This window comes from Dendrobates tinctorius, unplaced genomic scaffold (assembly GCF_039654945.1).
Source record: "Dendrobates tinctorius isolate UK_male_01 unplaced genomic scaffold, ASM3965494v1 ptg000035l, whole genome shotgun sequence".
Lineage (NCBI taxonomy): Eukaryota > Metazoa > Chordata > Amphibia > Anura > Dendrobatidae > Dendrobates > Dendrobates tinctorius.
The window spans coordinates 338,619-362,921 of record NW_027361703.1 but is presented as its reverse complement, the minus strand read 5'-3'; the positions used below and the strand labels follow the sequence as shown (position 1 = coordinate 362,921).

The following is a 24,303-nucleotide window of genomic DNA, read 5'->3' as shown; positions in this document are numbered from 1 at the left end:
TAAAATTTGTGTTTCACTGGCAGTTAGAGATAATTGAGGAGATGAACATTCATCATAAATACTGATCTGGGACAAACCTACAAAATTGTCATTAGCTGCAATACTGACTGTAGGAGTAATGGATGAATTTGCATTAGTTATGGAATCAGTTACTGGATCACAATGGGAATTCGATTTTAGATGGGTCTCCCTGCAAACAATTCCCAATAGGGAGTCGACGCCCGAGCCACAATGGAGGCTGGGAACCAAGTTGGCTGCTGCACTCCCAGCCTCCACCATTCGCTCAGTAGGCAAAGACTCGATGTTGGTAACTGAGTGATTGGTACATTTTTTTAGAGTTTATGTTCCTTATAATAATTCATTTGTTGTTTATTGTTTAAAAAAAGAGAAGAATCAACTAGTTCCTTGCTCCCTAGTATATTTTTACTAGGGAGGGAGGCATGGTGTAATGAGTGGTGTGAACTAACCTCCATGGTTTCAGGCTCATCATTTTTACTGTCTTTATTATCCCTTATAAATTTGTTAGCCTTTTTTCTTATTAAATCTTCCTCAAATTTAGTGAGTCTGATGTAGAGTTTGCTGTTGAACTCACTAAATTCGATGGAAGTTGAGTATTTAACCACATTTTAAAAAAAAGACATCAACAAACTGGAGCAAGTTCAGAAAAGAGCGACCAGAATGGTGACTGGTCTGCAAACCCTGTCTTATGAGGAAAGGTTGCAGGATTTGGGAATGTTTAGTTTGCAAAAGAGAAGACTGAGAGGAGACTTAATAGCTGTCTACAAATATCTAAAGGGCTGTCACATTGTAGAAGAATCAACTTTATTCTCATTTGCACAAGGAAAGACTAGAAGCAATGGGATGAAACTGAATGGGAGGAGACACAGATTAGATATTAGAAAAAACTTTTTGACAGTTAGAGTGATCAATGAGTGGAACAAGCTGCCACGAGAAGTGGTGAGTTCTCCTTCAATGGAAATCTTCAAACAGAGGCTGGACAGACATCTGACAGGGATGATTTAGCAAATCCTGCTTTGAGCAGAGGGTTGGACCAGATGGCCCAGGAGGTCCCTTCCAACTCTACGATTCTATGATTTTGCTTTAATGTTGTAAGTTGAGAAGAGGCATTTTCAGCAAGGGATTTCCTCTTAATGATAAGGAGGTTCATCATCTCCATAGAGCATTTAAAAAAAATTTGAGTCCCACAGTTTTGTAAAATTAAACCTTTTGGTACTAAACCCATACTGATATAGTGTTCTAAAAACAGAGTGTCTATGTTATTAGGAATTTCGATCTTGCTTTGATTTTCATATTCAAAAAATATTCTAAGCATTTCTTTTTTATCCTTATCCTTCAAGTTATGAGGATTATGGAGTTTCCGTGGGGGAAGGGAAGTCCCTATAGCTTCCAATATATTAGATATTCTAAGGGACTCAGAACGAGAATTAAAGTAATCCATGCTGATAATGCAAAAACAATTAATAGTACTAGAGATAAAAGGGGAGGGAAACAGTCTATTTAGTGCACAGTTCTGCAAAAGTCCAATTTAGTGGTAACAAAGTGTTAACGCAGCCACAGTGAGATTCCAGCGGGGGTTAATGAAATCAGTTAAACAAAGACAAGAGAAGAAGGGAAACACAGTCTCTTCGGTTCACAGTCTATCAATTGTCCAATCTTTACACTTGTTATTGGTAAAGGTACTGTCACACTTAGCGATGCACCAGCCATCCCGACCAGCGATATGACGCGGTCAGAATCGCTGGTGCATCGCTAAGTGGTCACTAGTGAGCTGCCACACAGGCAGATCTCACCAGCGACATAGCAGGGGTCGGGGGTCGCTACTTACCTGTCAGACGAGGCGATCCTGACGTCCTCCTGCCCGCGTCCACGCCTCGCTCGTCTCCACAGCAGGAAGCCCCAACAGGAAGCTGACGACGAGCAACGGTCCAGGACGTTCTCGCGCGATCAGCGATAACCAGCGGGGGGAGCGGTCGGAGGTAAGTATCAGACACAGCGATATCGCTAGCAATATCGCTATAACGTCACAAAAGCCAGTGACGTTATAGCAATATTGGTAGCGATATCGCTTAGTGTGACAGGCCCTTAAGACACGGGGTTAATAAAACCACATAAAGGAATGAAGATTCCAGCGGAGATTCCTCAAAGACGATGTATATGCAAGAAAATAATAAAATGCAGTTGAACAGTATCCACACACCTGGTGAGGTCACGTTTCAAATGGTACTAACCTTGATATGTTATGCACGCCATGCATAACAATAGTGTGAGCAAGCAGACAACACAGCCTGGCAGTAATCCTTTTGATCAAGGTGTCACGCCGAGAAGTGTGATCCCGGAGAGGTGTCACAGTGCTAAAGGATACACTGCTGCAATCCGGGTATTCCCTGCCGGCTGGCACTAAGAGTAGGAGCTGAGACCTTGCTGAGAAGAAACCACCATAGGACCTAGTGGTCACGTGATGTCAGGTCCTGACAGGTAACGTATGTAACTAACAGCTCTTGCAGTTAAGGCCTATTTCACACTTCCTTTTTTTTACAATCAGTCAAAATCCGCCAGGTTTTGAAAAAAACGGATCCGCAATTTTTTTTTGCGGATCGTTTTTTTTCCCCCATTGACTTCCATTATAGGCGGATTTTGACGGATTGTCGTCCATTGCATCCGTTTTTGTGAGGATCTGCCATAATGTTGCTGTCCGTTTACATCCTCAAAGATTTCCAAACGGAGCTTGCAACGTTTTTTTGGGCGGCGGCGGATCCTCCAGACACTGATTTAACCCGAAATTCTGTCTGGGTGCCGGACAAAAAAATTCTCTCTCTCTCTCTCTCTCTCTCTCTCTCTCACCAGCGGTTCCTTTAAATTTCCTTATTTTATCCGTTCACATCACTTAATAACGGATCCGCTTCTCAGACTTTTTGGCGGATTGTAACTGACACAAAAAACTGAAGTGTGAAAGAGGCCTAAGCAATGAGAGCTGAAGACCTGCTGGGCTGGCTGTGTCAAAGGACCTTGCGGTCACGTGATGGAAGGTTCTAGTAGGTAAGTGGTAAGGCTTGTGTGCCGCAGCTCCTGTCGTTGACCCTCAAGAGAGAAGTCAATGGATAAAATGAAAAGCGGTCTCCATGGAGCGCTGGCGTGAGCCACACCAGTGGGGAGGATAGTGGGAAGATAGCATTATACCGTTGATTCATTGATGATCTTTTCATCATTTGGACCGGCCCTCCCCATGAAGTCTCTGAATTTGTCCAAATGCTGAACAATTATTCCTGGGGCCTTACATTCACTGCCCAAACATCTAATACAGCCATACAATTCTTAGATTTAATGATACACGTAGATCCAACGGGCAAACTTTCCACATCTACACATTTTAAAAATGTAGATGTCAACAGCTACTTGAATTTTAATAGTGGGCACCTTCCGAAATGGATTTTAAACATTCCTTATGGACAATACTGGCGAATAAGGAAGAATTGTACACACGATAGTGACTTTTTGAGAGAAGCAGATGTACTAAAGGAGCGGTTCCAACAAAAAGGCTATCCCAAAAAAATAATTTGATGCGTTTTTTAAAACCAAAGATTTTTTCACGAAAAGATTGCATTAATAAAATGAAAACTAAAACCAATACAACCAAAATTACTTCAGAAATAGGAAAATGGAGCCTGGCCACTACATTTAACCATTCTCACGGGATTATTCGTAATCTCCTTTAGAAGTATTGGTTTATTCTAAGAAACGATCCCGTTCTTTCTAGGCATCTGTGTCATGAACTCATTTTCTGCTCCACCAGTTGAGAGTTCCCCCTCGGTTCTCCCTCTGGTGGTGACAGGAGGTAGTGTGGTTGGTTTAAGTGGTAGTGATCTGCCACCTGATGAGGAAGATAACGATTGGATCTCTGGAGTATCAGACTGGATATAAGACAGCCAACGCCCTATCCGGGTGCTGGTGATTCAGTCTGCTTCTCAGGTCCTGGACTTCAGCTCTCTTCCAGTCTTCTCAAGTTAAGTTTGTTTTTTGCTAATGTTCACACTTGCGCTTGTTGGTCAATTCAGGTTGTTGTGCAACCAGCCTGCCCCTGCTGGGGCTATGCTGAAATTCCACTCCTATTAATCAGTATTTGCCAATCTGCTTTTTGTCCCTTATTAGATTGGCCTCTTTTTTGCTCTGTATCAGAATATTTCAGAGTGCTGATATAGGTTTAGAAGTCTAGTGACTTCAGGGTTAATTTTGCTATCAGAAGTGTTGGACAATATTTTTGTAGGTTGTTTTTGGCAGATTGCAGACAGTGTCTTTCCTTTTCTGTCCTTTTTAGTTAGCCGGGCCCCATCGTTTGCTCAGCCTATTTTCCTGCCTTTGTTTGTATTTTCATCTTGTTTCACAGTCAATACATGTGGGGGGCTGTCTTTCCTTTGGGTCTGCTCTGGGGCAGTTAGTTTTCCTCTTTTCCTGCTTTAGGCTTATGTAGTTCTCCGGTTGTGACGAGGCATCTAGGACCACCGTAGGAACGCTCCACGACTGCTGCTAGTTGTTGCGGTTAAGATCAGGGATCTGAAATCTGCATAGTTACCAACTTCTCTGGTTTTCTGAGACTTAGCTTGTTGTCTTGTTTTTCCTCCTCGGTTTCCCATTCATAACAGAATAACCAGCCATACCACAGATTCTAGGGTACTCAAAAGCAGGAAAAAATTGTTAGAGAAAGAAAAAAAAAAAAGTGTCAGAATTTTTTTTTTTTTTTTTAATGTATTTTTTCCCCACTTTTTCTGGGGCCGTAGGAGGATTTTTTTTTCCTAATGGAGATTAAGCAACTGTCTGATACTGTGGAGCAGATTGCTGCTGAAGAAGAGGGAATTTCCACCTACCTTATTCAGTCACATGCTGCTGAACCCAAGATTCCTACTCCTAATGTGTTTTCTGGGGATCGGTCTAAATTTCTGAATTTTAAGAATAATTGTTGAAGCCTAACTCATCGGGGAGCTCTGTGCAGCAAGTTAAAATTGTCATCTCCTTGCTGCGTGGCGATCCCCAAGATTGGGCTTTTTCTCTGACACCTGAAAATCCTATTCTGACTAATGTGGATGCATTTTTTCAGGCCTTGGGGTTGTTGTATGATGAACCTAATGCCGTTGATCAAGCTGAGAGAACCCTGTTGGCATTAAACCAGGCTCAGGATCCTGCAGAGTTGTACTGTCAAAAATTCCGAAAGTGGGTGGTCCTTACTACATGGAATGATAGTGCATTGGCAGCTCTCTCTCGGAAAGGTTTGTCAGAGACCGTAAAAGATGTTATGGTGGGATTTCCTGTTCCCTCTGGTCTGGATGGCTCTATGTCATTAGCTATTCAAGTTGATCGGCGTTTACGTGAACGTAAAACTACACGGGAGGCGCTGCCACCTTTTGAACAAATGTCTGAACCTACGCAATGTGATGGGGTTTTGTCTAGGGCGCAATGTCGGGAGTTTAGAAGGCGTAATAAGCTGTGTTTTTTCTGTGGAGATGCCTCTCATACTATTTCTGTCTGCCCTAAACGAGAGAAACGTTTTGCACACACATTTGCTGTGGGCAGTATGCAACCTAAGTTCCTTTTGGCAATTACTCTGATCTGCTCCTTGTCCACATTTTCCACTAAGGCTTTTGTGGATTCAGGAGCAGCTCTGAATCTGATGGATTTGGACTTTGCTAAACGTTGTGGTTTGTCCATGATGCCTCTGCAGATGCCCATTCCTTTGAGGGGTATTGATGCCACTCCTTTGGCGGAGAATAAACCTCAGTTTTGGACCCAGGTGATAATGCGAGTTGCCCCAGACCACCAAGAAAATTGTAAATTTTTGGTGCTGCATAATTTACATGATGCTATTGTTCTGGGGTTCCCCTGGTTGCAAACTCATAACCCAGTTTTGGACTGGAAATCTGTGTCTGTGGTGAGTTGGGGTTGTCAGTGTGTTCTTAGGGACGCGCCTGTTTTCTCCACCTCTCCTCAGTCTCATGATATTCCTGATTATCTGGCTGATTTCTCTGATGTTTTTAGTGAGAGTAAGTCTGCGTCTTAGCCTCCTCATAGGAGTTATGACTGTGCAACTGAGTTGATGCCTGGGTGTAAATTTCCCAAGGGTCGGCTTTTCAACTTATCTGTACCCGAACATGATGCTATGCAATCCTATATTAAGGAGTCATTGGAGATGGGTCATATTAGACCATCCTCGTCACCGTTAGGCGCTGTTTTTTTTGTGGCCAAGAAAGATGGTTCATTAAGACCGTGTATTGATTATCGTTCCCTTAACAAAATGACGGTTAAATATCAGTACCCATTACTTCTGATGTCTGATTTATTCTCCAGAGTTAAGAGTGCGTGCTGGTTTACTAAGCTTGACCTCAGGGGGGGCGTATAATCTTATTCGCATCAAGCACGGGGATGAATGGAAGACGGCGTTTAACACTCCGGAGGGACATTTTGAGTATCTGGTGATGCCTTTTGGGCTCTCTAATGCCCCTTCTGTCTTCCAATCCTTTATGAATGATATTTTCCGAGACTTTGTGGATAAGCTTTTGATCATCTATCTGGATGATATTTTGATCTTTTCTAGTGATTGGGATTCCCATGTGTAACATGTCCGGACTGTGTTCCGGATTTTGAGGGAGAATTCCCTGTTTGTTAAGGGATCGAAGTGCCTCTTTGGTGTACACAGGATTTCATTTTTGGGATTTATCTTGTTTCCATCGACTATTGAAATGGACCCAGCCAAGGTACAGGCCATTTATGATTGGATTCAGCCTACTTCTTTGAAGGCTCTCCAGAAGTTTTTGGGTTTTTCTAATTTCTATCGTAAATTTATAGGTAATTTTTCTAGTATTGTCAAACCACTGACTGATCTGACCAAGAAAGGAGCTGATGTGCTGAATTGGTATCCTGAGGCTGTCTCAGCATTTCAGGAGCTTAAGCGGAGATTTACTTCAGCTCCAGTTTTACGGCAACCTGATGTCTCACTTCCATTTCAAGTGGAGGTGGACGCTTCTGAAATTGGTGCAGGAGCTGTGTTGTCCCAAAAAGACCCTGTGACTTCTAAGATGAATCCCTGTGCCTTCTTTTCTCAAAAGTTTTCCTCATCTGAACGCAACTATGACGTGGGGAATCGGGAATTGTTGGCCATGAAATGGGCATTTGAGGAGTGGAGACATTGGTTGGAGGGAGCTAGACATCAATTTGTGGTCCTCACCGATCACAAGAATCTGATTTATCTGGAGTCGGCCAAACGCTTGAATCCTAGACAGGCTAGATGGGCCTTGTTTTTCACGCGTTTTAATTTTGTGGTCTCTTTTCTTCCGGGCACTAAGAATGTTACGGCAGGCGCACTTTCTAGGAGTTTCTTTGCCGAGTCTCCTATTGTGACCGAGCCTACTACTATCCTAGGTGAGGGGGTAGTTCTTTCTGCCATTTCGCCCGATTTGAGACGCGCCCTGGAGGAATTTCAGGAGGATAAATCTGAGCATTGCCCTATGGGAAGATTGTATGTTCCTGACCAGTGGAGAAAGAGAATGAAGTCTGAAGTCCATTGCTCCGGATTAGCTGGTCATCCGGGTATTTTTGGTACCAGAGATTTGCTGAGTCGGTCGTTTTGGTGGCCTGCCTTATCTCGTGATGTCAGGAATTTTGTACAGTCCTGTGGGACTTGTTCTCGGTCTAAACCCTGTTCTCGTTGTAGTGGGTTGCTGATGCCCCTGCCGGTGCCCAAGAGGCCATGGACCCATATCTCAATGGATTTTATTTCTGATCTTCCTGTCTCTCAGAGAACGACTGTTATCTGGATGATTTGTGATAGATTTTCGAAGATGGTCCATCTTGTAACCACTCCCAAAGTTGCCATCTTCCGCTGAGTTGGTGCCCTTGTTTTTACAACAGGTGGTTCAGTTACACGGGATTCCTGAGAACATTGTGTCCGACAGAGGAGTCCAGTTTGTTTCCAGATTCTGGAAAGCCTTTTGTACCAATCTGGGAATTCAGTTATCCTTCTCCTCCGCGTTTCATCCCCAAACCAATGGGCAGACTGAGAGAACAAACCAGACCCTGGAGTCTTATTTAAGATGTTTTATATCTGCTGATCAAGAAGATTGGGACTCATTTTTGCCCTTGGCCGAATTTGCGCTGAACAATGGAGTTAGTTCTGCCACTTTGATGTCACCCTTTTTCTGTAATTTTGGGTTTCATCCTCGATTCTCTTCAGGGCAAGTGGAATCTTCGTCCTGGACACTGTGGTTGTGAGAATGCAGCAGATATGGGACCAAGTGGTGGATAAGTTGTCACTCTCTCAGGAAAAGGCCCAGCGTTTTTCCAACCGGCGTAGGACCATTGGTCCCCAGTTTAAAGTGGGTGATATGGTTTGGCTGTCTAAGAATATTCATATGAAGGTTACATCTCCAAAATTTAAGCCAAGATTTATTGGACCTTATAAGATTTTGGAGATTCTTAATCCTGTTTCTTTTCGATTGGCTCTTCCAATTACGTTCAAAATCCATAACGTATTTCACAAGTCACTGTTGAAGAGGTTTGTTCAGCCAGTAGTTCCTGTGGCGGCACCTCCTGATCCTGTATTGGTTAAAGGCAATGTGGAATATGAGGTAGAGAAAATATTGGATTCTTGTTTGGTTAGACGGAGACTCCAGTATTTGGTCAAATGGAAGGGTTATGGCCAGGAGGATAATTCTTGGGTCTCTGCCTCTGATATTCATGCCAATAAATTAGTTTGTGCTTTTCACTAGGCCCATCCTGATCGGCCTGTTGGCATGGATGAGGGTTCGGTGACCCCTCCTCAGGGGGGGTACTGTCATGAACTAATTTTCTGCTCCACCAGTTGAGAATTCCCCTTCCGTTCTCCCTATGGTGGTGACAGGAGGTATTGCGGTTGGTTTAAGTGGTAGTGATCTGTCTCCTGATGAGGAAGATAACGATTGGATCTCTGGAGTATCAGACTGGATACAAGACAGCCAACGCCCTATCCGGGTGCTCGTGATTCAGTCTGCTTCTCAGGTCCTGGACTTCAGCTCTCTTCCAGTCTTCTCAAGTTAAGTTTGTTTTTTACTAATGTTCACACTTGCGCTTGTTGGTCAATTCAATTTGCTGTGTATTCAGCCTGCCCCTGCTGGGGTTATGCTGAAATTCCACTCCTATTAATCAGTATTTGCCAATCTGCTTTTTGTCCCTTATTAGATTGGCCTCTTTTTTGCTCTGTCTCAGAATATTTCAGAGTGCTGATATAGGTTTAGAAGTCTAGTGACTTCAGGGTTAATTTTGCTATCAGAAGTGTTGGACAATATTTTTGTAGGTTGTTTTTGGCAGATTGCAGACAGTGTCTTTCCTTTTCTGTCCTTCTTAGTTAGCCGAGCCCCATCGTTTACTCAGCCTATTTTCCTGCCTTTGTTTGTATTTTCATCTTGTTTCACCGTCAATACATGTGGGAGGCTGTCTTTCCTTTAGGGCCTGCTCTGGGGCAGTTAGTTTTCCTCTTTTCCTGCTTTAGGCTTATGTAGTTCTCCGGTTGTGACGAGGCGTCTAGGACCAACGTAGGAACGCTCCACGACTGCTGCTAGTTGTTGCGGTTAAGATCAGGGATCTGAAATCTGCATAGTTACCAACTTCTCTGGTTTTCTGAGACTTAGCTTGTTGTCTTGTTTTTCCTCCTCGGTTTCCCATTCATAACACATCTGCCTTTTCATCCAAGAATAGTCTATAGAAAAAAATCGCACACTCCGTAACTTGGTTGCCCCCAGTAAGACGACTTTTTGTGCTAACTTCTCTTTAACCCCTTAACCCCCAAGGGTGGTTTGCACGTTCATGACCAGGCCAATTTTTACAATTCTGACCACTGTCCCTTTATGAGGTATTAACTCTGAAACGCTTCCATGGATCCTGGTGATTCGGACATTGTTTCTCGTGACATATTGTACTTCATGTTAGTGGTAAAGTTTCATTCAAATAACTTGCGTTTATTTGTGGAAAAAACGGAATTTTGGAGAAAATTTTTAAAATTTCGCAATTTTCCAACTTTGAATTTTTATGCCCTTAAATCACAGAGATATGGCACACAAAAAACTTAATAAGTAACATTTCCCACATGTTTACTTTACATCAGCACAATTTTGGAACCAAATTTTGTTAGGAAGTTATAAGGGTTAAAAGTTGACCAGCGATTTCTCATTTTTGCAACACCATTTTATTTTTACAGACCACATCACATTTGAAGCCACTTTGAGGGGTCTATATGATAGAAAATACCCAAAAGTGACACCATTCTAAAAACTGCACCCCTTAAGGTGCTCAAAACCACATTCAAGAAGTTTATTAACCCTTCAGGTGCATCACAGGAATTTTTTGAATATTTTTAAAAAAATGAACATTTAACTTTTTTTCAGAAAAAAAAATACTTCAGATTCAATTTTTTTATTTTACCAAGGGTAACAGGAGAAATTGGACTGCAAAAGTTATTGTGCAGTTTGTCCTGAGTACGCTGATACGTGAGGGGGAACCACTGTTTCGGCGCATGGCAGAGCTCAGAAGGGAAGGAGCGCCGTTTGACTTTTTCAATGCAAAATTGGCTGGAATTCAGATCGGACGCCATGTCACATTTTGAGAGCCCCTGATGTACCTAAACAGTGGAAACCCCCCTCAAGTGACCCCATTTTGGAAACTAGACCCCCCCCAAGGAACTTGTCTAGATATGTGGTGAGAACTTTGAACCCACAAGGGCTTCACAGAAGTTTATAACGTACAGCCATACAATTAAATAATCATATTTTTTCCACAAAAATGATCTTTTCACCCCCAATTTTTATTTTTCCAAGGGTAACAGGACCCTAAAAGTTATTGTGCAATTTGTCCTGAGTACGCTGATACCCCATATGTGGGCGTAAATGACTATTTGGGCGCATGGCAGAGCTCGGAAGGGAAGCAGCGCCATTTGACGTTTTTGGCTGGAATTGAGATCGGACACCATGTTGCGATTGTAAAACCCCTGATGTACCAAAACAGTGAAAACCACCAACAAATGACACCACTTTGGAAACTAGACCCCCCCCAAGGAAAATATCTAGATGTGTGGTGAGCACTTTGAACCCCTCCGTGCTTCACAGAAGCTTATAATGCCCGGGCGTGAAACTAAAACAATCGTATTTTTTCCACAAACATGATCTTTTAGTCACCAATTTTTTATTTTCCCAAGGGTACCAGGAGAAATTGGACCCCAAAAGTTGATGTCCAATTTGTCCTGAGTATGCTGATACCCCATATGTGGGAGAAAACTACTGTATGGGCACACATCAGGGCTCGGAAGGGAAGTAGTGATGTTTTGGAATGTAGACTTTGATGGAATGGTCTGCGGGTGTCATGTTGCTTTTGGAGAGCCCCTGATGTACCTAAACAGTGGAATCCCCCCACAAGTGACCCCATTTTGGAAACTATACCCCCTGAGGAACTTATCTTGATGTGTGGTGAACACTTTGAACCCCCCAGTGCTTCACAGAAGTTTATAACGACCTGGCGTGAAAATAAAAAAAAAAAAATCGTATTTTTTCAACAAACATGATCTTTTAGTCCCCATTTTTTTATTTTCCCCAAGGGTAACATGAGAAATTGGACCCCAAAAGTTGTTTTGCAATTTGTCCTGAGTAGGCTGATACCCCATATGTGGGGGTAAAACACTGTTTGGGCGCATGGCAGAGCTTGGAAGGGAAGGAGCGTCATTTGACTTTTTCAATGCAGAATTGGCTGGAATTGAGATCAGATGCCATGTTGCGTTTGGAGAGCACCTGATGTGCCCAAACAGTGGAAACCCCCTCAATTATAACTCCAACCCAAACCTCAACACACCCCTAATCTCAGCCCTAACCCTAGCCCTAATGAGAAAATGGAAATAAATACATTTTCTTTTAATTTTATTATTTTTCCCTAACTAAGGGGGTGATAATGGGGGGTTTGATTTACTATTTATGGCGGTTTTTATTTTTGGCAGCTGTCATACGCTAAAAGACGCTTTTTATTGTAAAAATAGTTTTTGCATCACCACATATTGAGAGCTATAATTTTTCCATATTTTGACCCACCGAGTCATGTGAGGTCTTATTTTTTGCGGGACGAGTTGACGTTTTTATTGGTATCATTTTCGGGCACATGACATCTTTTTGATCGCTTTTTATTCCAATTTTTGGGACACAGAATGAACAAAAACCAGCGTTTCATGAATTTCTTTTGGGGGGTGCGTTTACACCGTTCCGCCTGCGGTAAAATTGATAAAGCGGTTTTATTCTTCGGGTCAGTACGGTTACAGCAATACCTCATTTAGGTCTTTTTTTATGTTTTGGCGCTTTTATGCAATGAAAACAATTTTATATAAAAAATTATTATTTTTGCATCGCTTTATTCTGCGACCTATAACTTTGTTTTTTTGCTGATGAGCTGCCATACAGCATTGTTTTTTGCGGGACAAAATGACGTTTTCAGCGGTACCATGGAAATTTATATGTGTCATTTTTATTGCGCGTTATTGCACTTTTTGTTTGGCGGTATGATAAATCATTTTTTGCTTAGTTTTTTATTTTTATTTTTTAAGGGGTTCGCTAAAGGGGTTAACTAGCGAGACAGTTTTATAGGGCGGGTCGTTACAGACACGGCGATACCAAATATGTGTATTTCTATTGTTTTTTTGTTTCCAAAAAAATGAATTAGGGAATTTTTTTTTTTTTTTTTTTTTTTTTTTAACTTATTTAGCGATTTTTTTTAAAATTATTTTTACACCTTTTTTTTTTTTAACTTTATTACATTGTCCCGGGGGGACATAGCTGTCATGTGACAGATCACTGATCTGTCACATCACAGATCACTGTGACAGATCAGCGATCTGTCACAGGCACTGCACAGGCTTTCCTCATGCCTGCGCTTTGCAGGCACTGAGGAAGCCAGCTCCCTGCAGGCCCCCGAAGGTCCCCGTCGCCATCTTGGATTCGAGGACCTGCAGGGATGGAGCCCCCCGCAGCAGCGCTGCACATTTCGCTGCTGTGGGGAGCTCAGGGAAGCACGGAGGGAGTCCCCTCCCTGACGATGCTTCCTTTTAACCCCCGGTACACCGCGATCGTGTTTGATCGCGGTGTGCAAGGAGTTAACGTGTCGGGGGCGGTCCGTGACCGCCCCTGACACATGGTGCTAGGTGTCAGCTGTGATAATCAGCTGACACCCGGCCGCTTTCAGCAGCGCTCACCACGTGAGCGCCGCTGATCGCTGTGACGTACTATCCCGTCCCTGGGAATTAAGTCCCAGGGCACATGGACGGGATAGTACGTCACATGACAGAAAGGGGTTAAACCACAAGACCAGTAATAGTGGATATTTTGCTTGTAGGACAGCGAAATGTCTTTGCTGTACATCCATCTCTCATGGAATCAAGAAATTCAGATCCAATACAACAGGTACTGACTACAATATTAATTGTTATGTTGACTGTCAGTCGACCTTTGTAATATATTTGGATATTTAAATTAGGCACACTAGCCCCGGATGGCCTGAACCTCACCATTGAGAATGTAGCGAGGTAAAATGATTTTTGTAGGAAAGAGAGAGGGGAGGAGGAAAAAAAAAAAAAAAAAAAAAAAAAAAAAACCCTTGTGACGAGTAGATTTTATATTATATGCATCATATTTTCATTTTTACACATTGTTTTTATGGTGTTTCCACTGTATATTGATTTTATTAATTTTAATTGATTCTTAATAGTGATTGGATATAGATATATATATATATATATATATATATATATATATATATATACACCCCCTCCTCCCCATCTAATCATGTACCCACCTGAGGAAGACAGCGTCCTGCTGTTGAAATGCGTTGTGGAATAAAGACATCTAACAGATTCCCCTTTTGTTCTTGGCGCCCTCCTGGCTGCGGTTCATTGCTCTACAGTTACTGTCCCTCAACGAGGGTCTGTGGCTGGTGCTGCCTTTGGCTTGTCATCTACCGTCCTCCCCACTGGTGTGGCTCACGCCAGCGCTCCATGGAGACCGCTTTTCATTTTATCCTGGAGCAAGACCTGAGCACATGACTCCCGATCTCCAATGGGAGATCGTCTCGTGAGCATGGCCAGTAGGAGCACAGAGGAACTTAGTCTCTGGAGCGGTCTGCTGCAAAGTAATCTTCTCTGCAGTAGATAGACAGCAGGAGACTGCGGAATGTGAGGCTCCGGATTCCTGCAGAGCAGACGTAGAAACCTGACGCCTAACACTGTATATACTGAATGTGAGGAGCTGATTCTCAGAAGTGTATATTTCTCTTCTTACAGCAGGAGTATTAGGCTGATAACAATCAGCCCCATTCCAGTAACATCCAGGAATGAAGATTTACATTAATCGGATGAGACAACAAAAAAGGACTCTCATTTACCGGACTGTGACAAACCTACTGAGCTTCCACCACATAACATCCACGTAGATTTGAGCACCAAACGTCCAGGGATTAATTCTGATCGCCATACTTGGGGTCAGGAAGGAATTTATTTCCCTTGATATGAGGATAATCCAAGAACGAGTCCTCAGGGTTATTTTTCGCCTTCCTCTGGATCAACATAGCAAGTAATTAAAGGCTGAAATTGAAGGACTTCTTTCAGCTATACTTGCAATGTCACCATTTGGACGACTCATCTACAATGTGGTGGTAAGAAGACGACTACCAGATATGGACAGAAAGAAGGCAGCGGCTGCTCCTTCACCTTCCGGTTATGGACTGAAAGAAGGAAGCGGCTGCTCCTCCACATACTGGATATGGACTGAAAGAAGGAAGCGGCTGCTCCTCCACGTACCGGATACGGGCAGAAAGAAGGAAGCAGCTACTCCTTCACCTTCAAGTTATGGACTGAAAGAGGAAGCGGCTGCTCTTCCACATAGCGGATATGGACAGAAAGAAGGAAGCGGCTGCTCCTTCACTTGTAGAAAATGTACAGACATAAGCAAGCGGCTGCTCCTTATCTTACTTGGCCATGTACAGGCAGAAGGCAGCGGCTGCTCCTAGACCTTCAAGGCCATGTACAGGCAGAAGGCAGCGGCTGCTCCTAGACCTTCAAGGCCATGTACAGGCAGAAGGCAGCGGCTGCTCCTAGACCTTCAAGGCCATGTACAGGCAGAAGGCAGCGGCTGCTCCTTCACCTACAAGGCCATGGACAGACAGAAGGCAGCGGCTGCTCCTTCTCCTTCCTGCCCATGGTCAGACAGAAGGCCATATGGTTGATTGCCATGCTGTAGAAATCCAGGAAAACTCCAACAAATCAGATCACATGTCACACATTCCTGCTCTTCTCCTCTCTCATGTGTGATCCAGACCTGGATGTCCGAAATCGGCACAAGTGCAAACCAAGGCCAGAGGAGCGGAATCATCATCATCATCTGTTCCTTTATATAGAAAGTGACAGTATTTATACACTTTCTTTTATCAGCACTGCAAATTAATAACAACTTTATTGCACAAATACATTTATAAAACATCTATGCTGTTTTTGGATAGATTCTTCTCATATACAGACCTGCTTTTTTATTTTTATGGATATCATCATCAAGACCTGGACAAGGCATTTTGATGCTTAGCCAGGTGAAACCAATGGTCCCCCCCCCCGAGAAAAGGCATTGGTTAGAAGCTATAACAACAGGATTTCTAACGCTGCGGTTCTCCCCTTCAATCAGTCCGATAAGAAGCTCTAATCTGCACTTCCATTAACTGTTACCTTTTTCACCAAAATAATCAGCAAAAGTAAAAAAATGGGGTGTACTTTAGAGGTGAGGCATATCAGGAAGCGCAATTTCAACTTCGCCCTGGGCTCTCTTGGACGCGGCCCCCAGTCCCCCTAGCCTCCCCCTGGGCCAGGGGGAGGCTAGTTGTGACTGAGGGCCTGCGCCCAAAAGAGCCCAGAGGGAGGCTAGTGGGGACTGGAGGCCTGAGTCCAACAGGTCCCAGGGACCCTGTTGGATGCGGGCCTCCAGTCCCCACTAGCCTCCCCCTGGGTCCTGTTAGATGTTGGCCCCTCCTAGGTGCTGTTGGATGCTGGCCTGGCCCCTCCTGGGCCCTGTTGGATGCTGGCCTGGCCTCCCTGGGCACTGTTGGATGCTGGCCTCCAGTCTCCACTAGCCTCCCCCTGAGCCCTGTTGGATGCGGGCCTCCAGTCACCACTAGCCACTCCCTGGGCCCTGTTGGATGCTGGCTCCCTGGGCCCAGTTGGATGCTGGCCTGGCCCCCCCTGGGCCCAGTTGGATGCTGGCCTAGCCCCCCCTGGGCCCAGTTGGATGCTGGCCTAGCCCCCCCTGGGCCCAGTTGGATGCTGGCCTAGCCCCCCCTGGGCCCAGTTGGATGCTGGCCTAGCCCCCCCTGGGCCCAGTTGGATGCTGGCCTAGCCCCCCCTGGGCCCAGTTGGATGCTGGCCTAGCCCCCCCTGGGCCCAGTTGGATGCTGGCCTAGCCCCCCCTGGGCCCAGTTGGATGCTGGCCTAGCCCCCCCTGGGCCCAGTTGGATGCTGGCCTAGCCCCCCCTGGGCCCAGTTGGATGCTGGCCGCCCAGCCCTCCTTGAGCCCTGTTGGATGCTGGCCGCCCGGCCCTGCCTGGGCCCTGTTGGCTGGATGCGGCCCAGCGGGCCCCCAGTCACCACTGAGCACTGCCTGCAGCCAAGCCTCTTCTCACCGCCCACGGCACCTGGACGCTGGAGACCGGAGAGACTCACCCTGTTTGGCCACCGCTTCCACCTGGTTGTCCAGTCTGCAGCCTTCCCACCGCCTCGTCCGGTCTGCCTCCTCTGGTCTGGTCCGCCGCCTGACCATCTGTCATCCGCAGACAGCTTCCACGTGGCACACCGCACGCTGCTCTGCTCCAGAATGAGGAAGAGGAGCAGTGTGTGATGTCACGTCAGGACCATGATGCACGCGGCTTAAAGCTACAGTGCCCATTTCCGTTCACCCATGCATTTACAACACTGTGGTGTCTCTTTAAAACACCACAGTATTGTTATGCATCGGGGGCGATCGGAAAGCTGCTGCATGCCCTGAACAAAATGTCGGGGGGCCCGAGCGTCGACCGGGGGTCCGAGCACAGACTGGGCTGCCAGCGTGCTCGGGGCTCTCCGCCGTGCCTCCCTTTTTCCTCCTAATCACCGGGCCCCATACTGTAGTAAGGACAGTAATGGCCTGATGGCGGCCCTGTGGACAACAGAACATTTTCATGTCTAGAATGGAATTCTTGCTGTAATCTAGGCTCTATCGTTCTGTGTAACTGGTGACTAATTGTCACCATTACACAACTGATTGATGGACGAGTTTGAAGCCTCGGCATTGGCTGTCCGGGAAGCTCATGAAGCATTACCAAGTAATCAAGCTCTTACCTCTAGCTTCTTCCAAAACAGGCAGCTTTTCACTATGGTCATATAATAAAGGATTTGACCTAGCAAGGAGCCAGCTCGACAGCAGTTTTATGTATGGCCAGTGATTTATGAATGAGAAGGATTTGTTAAATTACTGTAATTTATACTTGAAGACGCGCTGTCAGGAAATTAAGATGAAAGAGAGATTTCCTGCATGCTCATATCTGACATTACCATAAAAAATGTCCTTTTGTATTTATTTAATGATAACTCTCCTTCATCTTTGGGTGGTGACATCTATAATGGAATTTGTGGTGGTGCTGCTGCTGCATTATAAATAGTCTCAAACGTCAGACATCAAATTTTTCTTGCAAACTGGGTGTCTGTATAAAGCACATCGCCAGCACAAAGAAGTCTTCTCTTTGATAGAGGCACCCAATGGCAGCAGACGGAGTACTGAACTGCTAGGACCAATGCTGTGCAAGGTGTAAGGCCATATGCTCTAAGGCTTTGGTCCAACAAGCTGGGCAGCATCTACAGTAGTAATGATCACGTGCGGCCCCTAGTGATGAGCGAACATGCTGGGATAACGTCTAATCCGAGCATGCTCTGGTGTTATCCGAGTATCTTGGTCATGCTCGTATATTATATTCGAGTCCCCGCCGCTGCATGACTTGGGGCTGTTTGACAGCCTCAACACGTGCGGATTCCTTAACAAACAGGCAATGCCTGCATGTGTTGTGTCTAACAACTGCAAATCATGCAGCCGCAGAGACTTGGACATAATATTCGAGCATGCCCAAGATACTCAGATAACGCCCTAGGATGCTTGGATAAGACGTTATTTGAGCACGTTCGCTCATCACTAGTAACCACTGCTCCTACAAGCAACTGATAAAGTAATGGTCCCATATGATCACTGCACCTCCATTCACACATCGGACTTCAGGACCCCCATCTTTGTAATGATTAGGTGTCACAGCATTCTAGCTGACAGTTATCATACCTTTAGCACTCCTCCTGTGAATAGGTGGTATAAATAGGTTGATTTTTTTTTTTTTTTTTTTTCACATTATGATGCAAAATTCTGTATCTGGACAATTAAAGGGAATCTGCCACAGGGTTTTTGCAATGGAATCTGAGATCAGCACAAAATCCTGATTCCAGTGATGTGTCACTTGCTGGTCTGCATGCTGTGATTTTGATACAATCACAGTTTTTGTCTCTAGAAGTGCTCATAGTACTGAGTGATGTGTTTATTCTCTGTAAGCTTTTATGGCGAGTCTGAAAAAATGCATGTTAAAAACACATGTAAAATACCATAAAAAACATTAAAAACGTTGCACAAAAAATGCATCCAATAAGAAGGAAAAAAAAAAAAAAAAAAAAATCAAAAACCTAGAACAAAAAACACAATTATCGGATACTGCAAAGTGAGATGCGGACATCTGCAGAATATGTGCAGATAAAAAGCAGCAATGGTAAAACAGCATTTGTACTACATGTGAACAAGGTCTGTGTTACATTTTGTATGGGTTTAAAAGGAAAAATGATAATTACTTACCGGTAATTTGATTTTCCAGAGCCATGACAGCACCGCACATGAGAGAAGGTACCCGCCCCCAGGAAACAGGAAACCTGTAGCAGAGACATAAGAAGGGGGCGGCACCTCTCCCCTCAGTTTGTTTCAGAGTATGCAAGGTAACCACCTTATTAGTTTACATACATGTTATAAGACAGCGCTACTAATATTCCCCTTCTCCTTTAAATCCATGTCTATATACATATATCTACACATCCAGATATAATTAAAAACCTCTGGTGCACCACACAACCATCACCAAGATAGGGCGGGAACAATGCGGTGCTGTCATGGCTCTGGAAAATCAAATTACCGGTAAGTAATTATCATTTTTTCCCTTCCCCATGACAGCACCGCACATGAGAGGAAAGATAGAATAGACTCCTAGGGTGGGACAACAGCAGACAACATTTTTCTCCCAAAGGCCAGATTTGAGGGCCCTAGGTCTAGTCTATAGTGTCGGAAGAAAGTGGATGGTGATGACCATACTGCTGCCTTACAGATCTGCTCAACTGAAGCATTTGCCCTTTCAGCCCAGGACGTGGCTATGGCTCTTGTAGAGTGAGCTGTTACACCCAGTGGGGGAGTCTGGTTTGAAGAAGAGTAAGCTAGTGCAATACCCATACGAAGCCATCGTGCAATCGTTGACTTTGAAGCTTTTTTACCCCTGTTTGTCCCCTGAAAGGAGACAAAAAGGGCTGAAGACTGTCGCCATGGTTTTGAGGCTTCTATATATTGAAGCAGGCAACGTCTGACATCTAAACAATGGAAGGTTTCCTCTCCCTGGGATTTGGGTTTCGAACAAAACGAGGGCAAAATTATCTCCTGCTCCCTGTGGAATTTACCTTTCTTAGGAAGGCTGGATCAGTTTTTATGATCACTATCATCCAAAAAGGAGGTATATGGTGGATTTACAGATATCGACTGCAGCTCGCAAACACGACGAGCTGAGGTTAGGGCCACCAGGAGTACTGTTTTTAGTGTCAGCGCCTTTATTGGGATGGAAGCAATCGGTTCGAATGGAGATGCTGTCAGTGCCCTTAATACTAAATTTAGATCCCAGGGAGCTACCTTAGGTGTTAATTTTGTGGGCCTGGATGTGAAGGAGGCCCGAATGAATCTATAGATCCATGAGTGATCTGCCAGTTTTTGATCAAACAATGCACCCAGGGCCGATACCTGCACTTTTAAGGTGCTTGTGGATAGTCCTTTTTCCAGCCCTTTCTGGAGGAACTCTAGGATCTCCTTTATTGGTATTTTCTGGGCTGTTCTAGTCAATTGTCGGCCCGTGAACTAAGAATTTTTCGGTATTTTTGTGAAGTTACCTCCTTCCTGCTAGCGAGCAGGGTGGTTACTAACGGGACTGAGAACCCTTATGCTAGAAGGAGTCCCCTCTCAAGTTCCACGCAGTGAGGTGCAGCCAGTGAACTCTGGGGTGTTCCACTGGGCCCTGGTATAGCGGATTCGGGGTATCTGGGAGGATCCATGGGTCCGAGATAGACATGCGTCTGAGCCATGTGAACCATGCCCTTTTCGGCCAGAAGGGCGCAATCAGGATTATTCGAGCTTTTTCCTGCCGGATCTTTTTTAAGACTACTGGAATCAATGCCAACGGGGGGGGGGGGGGAACGCATATGCCAGGTGAAATTTCCACCGGTGTAGTAGCGAATCCACCCCCTCTGGCCGCTCTCTTGGATTTAGGGAGTAGAACCTGTCCACTTTCCGATTTTCCCTGGTGGCAAACAAGTCTACTTCTGGTGTGTCCCAGGCAGCGCAGATTTCCCCAAATATTTTTTGACTTATGTACTACACCAGGGAGAATGGTCCCTGACGGCTTAAATAATCGGCCAGATAATTGTCTGCCCCCTTTAAATGTGTACCCGATAAGGATAGAATATTGTTTTCTGCCCAAGCAAATAATTCCCTGGCCTCTGCCATAAGGGTTGCCGACCTTGTACCCCCTTATCTGTTTATGTATGCTATGACCGTGCTGTTGTCGGATAATATGGTGACATGTTTCCCTTGTACTTTTCGCTTTACCAGGGGAAGGGCTCGCCTTACGGCTGCCAGTTCTTTTAGATTTGAGGATGCCTCCCTCATTCCGGGTTCCCACTGGCCCTGTAGGGTTTGTTTCCCTATGTGTGCCCCCCAACCACTCGGACTTGCATCCGTGGTCAATACCACCGAGTTTTGAGTCGTCCAGGGCACTGCTCTATTTAGATTTTCGGTGCTCAGCCACCATTTTAGGGACTCCTGCACTTGAGGGGAGAGGATAATCTCCCGATCTAGATTGGAAATACTCTTCTCCTGCTCGGACAGGATCTGCCATTGTAGTTCTCTCGTATGGCTTTGTGCCCACCGGACCGCTGGAATTGTCGCTGTTAATGTGCCCAGGAGCGACATTGCCTCTCTTACTGGTATGGCTCGACCAGACTGTATCCGTTGTATTTTTTTGTGGATAGCTCCAATTTTCCTTCCTGGAAGGCTGCACTGTTGTTTTAATGAGTCCAACTGAATTCCCAGGAATTCTTGTGACTGTACTGGAGTTAATTTGGACTTTTTCAGATTGATCATCCAGCCTAACCTGGTTAATATCTCCAGGACCCTTGTAACCGCCTTTTCGCAGTTTTCCCTGCTGTTTGCTATAACCAGGAAATCGTCCAGATAAGGTACTAACAGGATATTTTCCCTTCTTATAAAGGACGCTACTTCCCCGATGATTTTCGTAAATATACGCGGGTCTACTGATACCCCGAAGGGTAGGCACCGGTACTGTAGATGAGTGGGGATTTGAGCAATCTCTACTACCAGTCTCAGATATTGTTGGTGTTCTTCCCATATTGGGACATGGTAATAGGCATCGGTAAGATCTATTACTGCCATGTAGCAACCTGGGTCGAGTAGTTTTACTGCTGACCCCCAAGGTCTCCATTTTGAATTTTTCTGTTCTGATGTATTGGTTCAGGGCTTTGAGATTGAATATTGTTCTTAGTGACCCATCTGGTTTTGGCGTGAGGAACAGAGTACTGTAAAACCCTTTCCCTTTCTGATGAGATGGTGCTTTTATAAGTACCTCTTTTTGAATGAGGAGCTGGATCTCCTTTTCTAATGTAGCCTGATTCTTCTTGGCTATCCGGGTCACTTTTAGTCTCTGAGAAGGAAGGGTTAGAAAACTGAGTCGTAGGACCTCGGCCAACAGGTTGGTTACCCACTTTGAGGTGGGCAATGCTACCCACTGATGGACAAAGAATCGAAGCCTTCCCCCAACCGCCCTGGCGTCATTGCTTGGTATCGGGTCTCGGGGTGGTTCTACTAAAGAGGAAACCTCTCTCCTTCCTTCCCCTCCAGGGCCTACCCCGCGTGGATCTATCATCTGGCCGCCCTCGGCTCCCTCTATTCCCTGTTCCACGAAAGGACAAGTGAGCCTCAATCCACCGACGCCTAGGGAAGGGGGTTGGAAACCGTTTTTTCTTATCTGATGCTTTTTCCAAAATTTCGTCCAGTGCTTTTCCAAATAAGTATTGGCCCTCACAGGGGACGGCACAGAGTTTAACCTTTGACTGGAAATCTGCAGACCAGTTTTTTAACCAAAGTGCTCTGCGGCCTGAATTAGAAAGGGCGCATGCACGGGCAGCACCTCGGACGGAATCTACTGCGGCGTCAGCCAGGAATCCTGCTGCTTTCTGTAGGAAAGGTATTGCCTCCAGCAGTGTCTCTCTTGGGCATTTATTCTTAATTTGGTCACTTTATTCGTCTAACCACCTGACCATAGCACGTGCCGTACAAGTGGCAGCCACCCCTGGTTTAAACGACCAAGCTGATGCTTCCCAAGCAGCTTTTAGAAAAGCATCTGCTTTCTTGTCAAAGGGGTCTTTTAGGGCGCCCATATCTTCAAATGGCAATGCTATCCCTTTGGATGTACTAGCAATAGCGGCATCTAGTCTGGGCGCCTTTTCCCATTTATCACATACCTCCTCATCAAACGGGTATTTTCGTTTGAGCGCCTGCGGTATGGACATTTTTTTGTTGGGTTTTTTCCCACTCTCTCTTGATTAAATTTAGCAGGCTATCATGGAAGGGAAAAACCTCTTCGCTTTTTCCCCCTCAAGATTGCTAAACATAGCATCTTGAATTGACTTAGGCTCTTTTGGTGTCTCAAGTCCCATTGTGGACCTTACAAGTTTTAGCAATTTCCCAATGTCCTCAGATAGAAAATATGGACGCCCCTTTTCCTCGTCCGAGGAGTCTAGGTCTGAATCCGAGGCCCCCCCCCCCATCTCCCCTTGCTCTTCCTCAGACTCAATATCAGTAGTTATCTCTGTGGGAGGCAGTGGGGGCGGGGGTGAGGCAGGCGTTATATCAGTGCTATGTGTGGCCTGCCCTTTTATTTCCTCTTTCACCGTCGACTTTACTTGATCCCGGATCATAGCTTTAATGCTTTGGAGCAGGGATGGTGACTCTTCGGCCACTGTCTTTTTAATGCACGAGCGACAGAGTCGCTTGTCATACGTTTTAGCTAGGGCCTTTTTACATAACGCACATTCTTTGTTCTTTTGTTTGGATGTGGCCTTTCCCTACAGAAAACATACACAGGGCCTTTGTTAATATTTTGTGCTGCCTTACAAAGGCACTCACCCGGCCCTCTGGGTACCCCGGCAGCTGGTAGCTTTTCCTCCTGGACTTGCTCTCCAACTTCAGGATCCATTTCGTTCTGCTGCTGGCTATACGTGGAGCCTGTGTGCAGCCTCTCTGGGACAAGTGGCGTCTGCCGCGACTCCCTTCTTATGGAGGAGCGGTGCGCGCTTCTGGGACTGCTCCCGCCCGGAAGTGCCCAGTACACCGCTCCCCCGGCGTGCGACGTCACTTCTGGTGCGACTCCGGAAGCCGTCGCCACTCAATCGGCGCCAGCGTCATGGTGGCCACGCCTACCCCGGCCCTGCCTCCCACTGGAGCGGCCGCCGGGGAGTCACAGGAGGAGGACGCCATTTGCAGCGCCCACAAGCTGGGCTGACAGGCGCGCGCGACCGCGCCCCCTGCCGCTCTCTCCCCCCGGACCTTGGCCTCCCGACCGGATCATCAGAGGGGGATCCCTCCAAGGTACCGCTCTGCCCCAGGCACCTGCCCGCAAGAAACAGGAAACCAAACTGAGGGGAGAGGTGCCGCCCCCTTCTAATGTCTCTGCTACAGGTTTCCTGTTTCCTGGGGGCGGGTACCTTCTCTCATGTGCGGTGCTGTCATGGGGAAGGGAAAAACATGAATCACACCATTTTTTTTTAAGCCATTTACCACTTACGGTAAATATTCAGTTCACTGTATTGTGTGGGTTTTG

The 24,303-nt window shown here is 45.5% G+C and overlaps 1 protein-coding gene across 1 annotated transcript in view; it reads right to left on the bottom strand.

The window, feature by feature from the left end:
- Window positions 1–24,303, bottom strand: part of HAL (histidine ammonia-lyase) — a 189,588-nt gene that overhangs the window by 21,903 nt on the left and 143,382 nt on the right. The gene's annotated exons all lie outside the window — the stretch shown is intronic.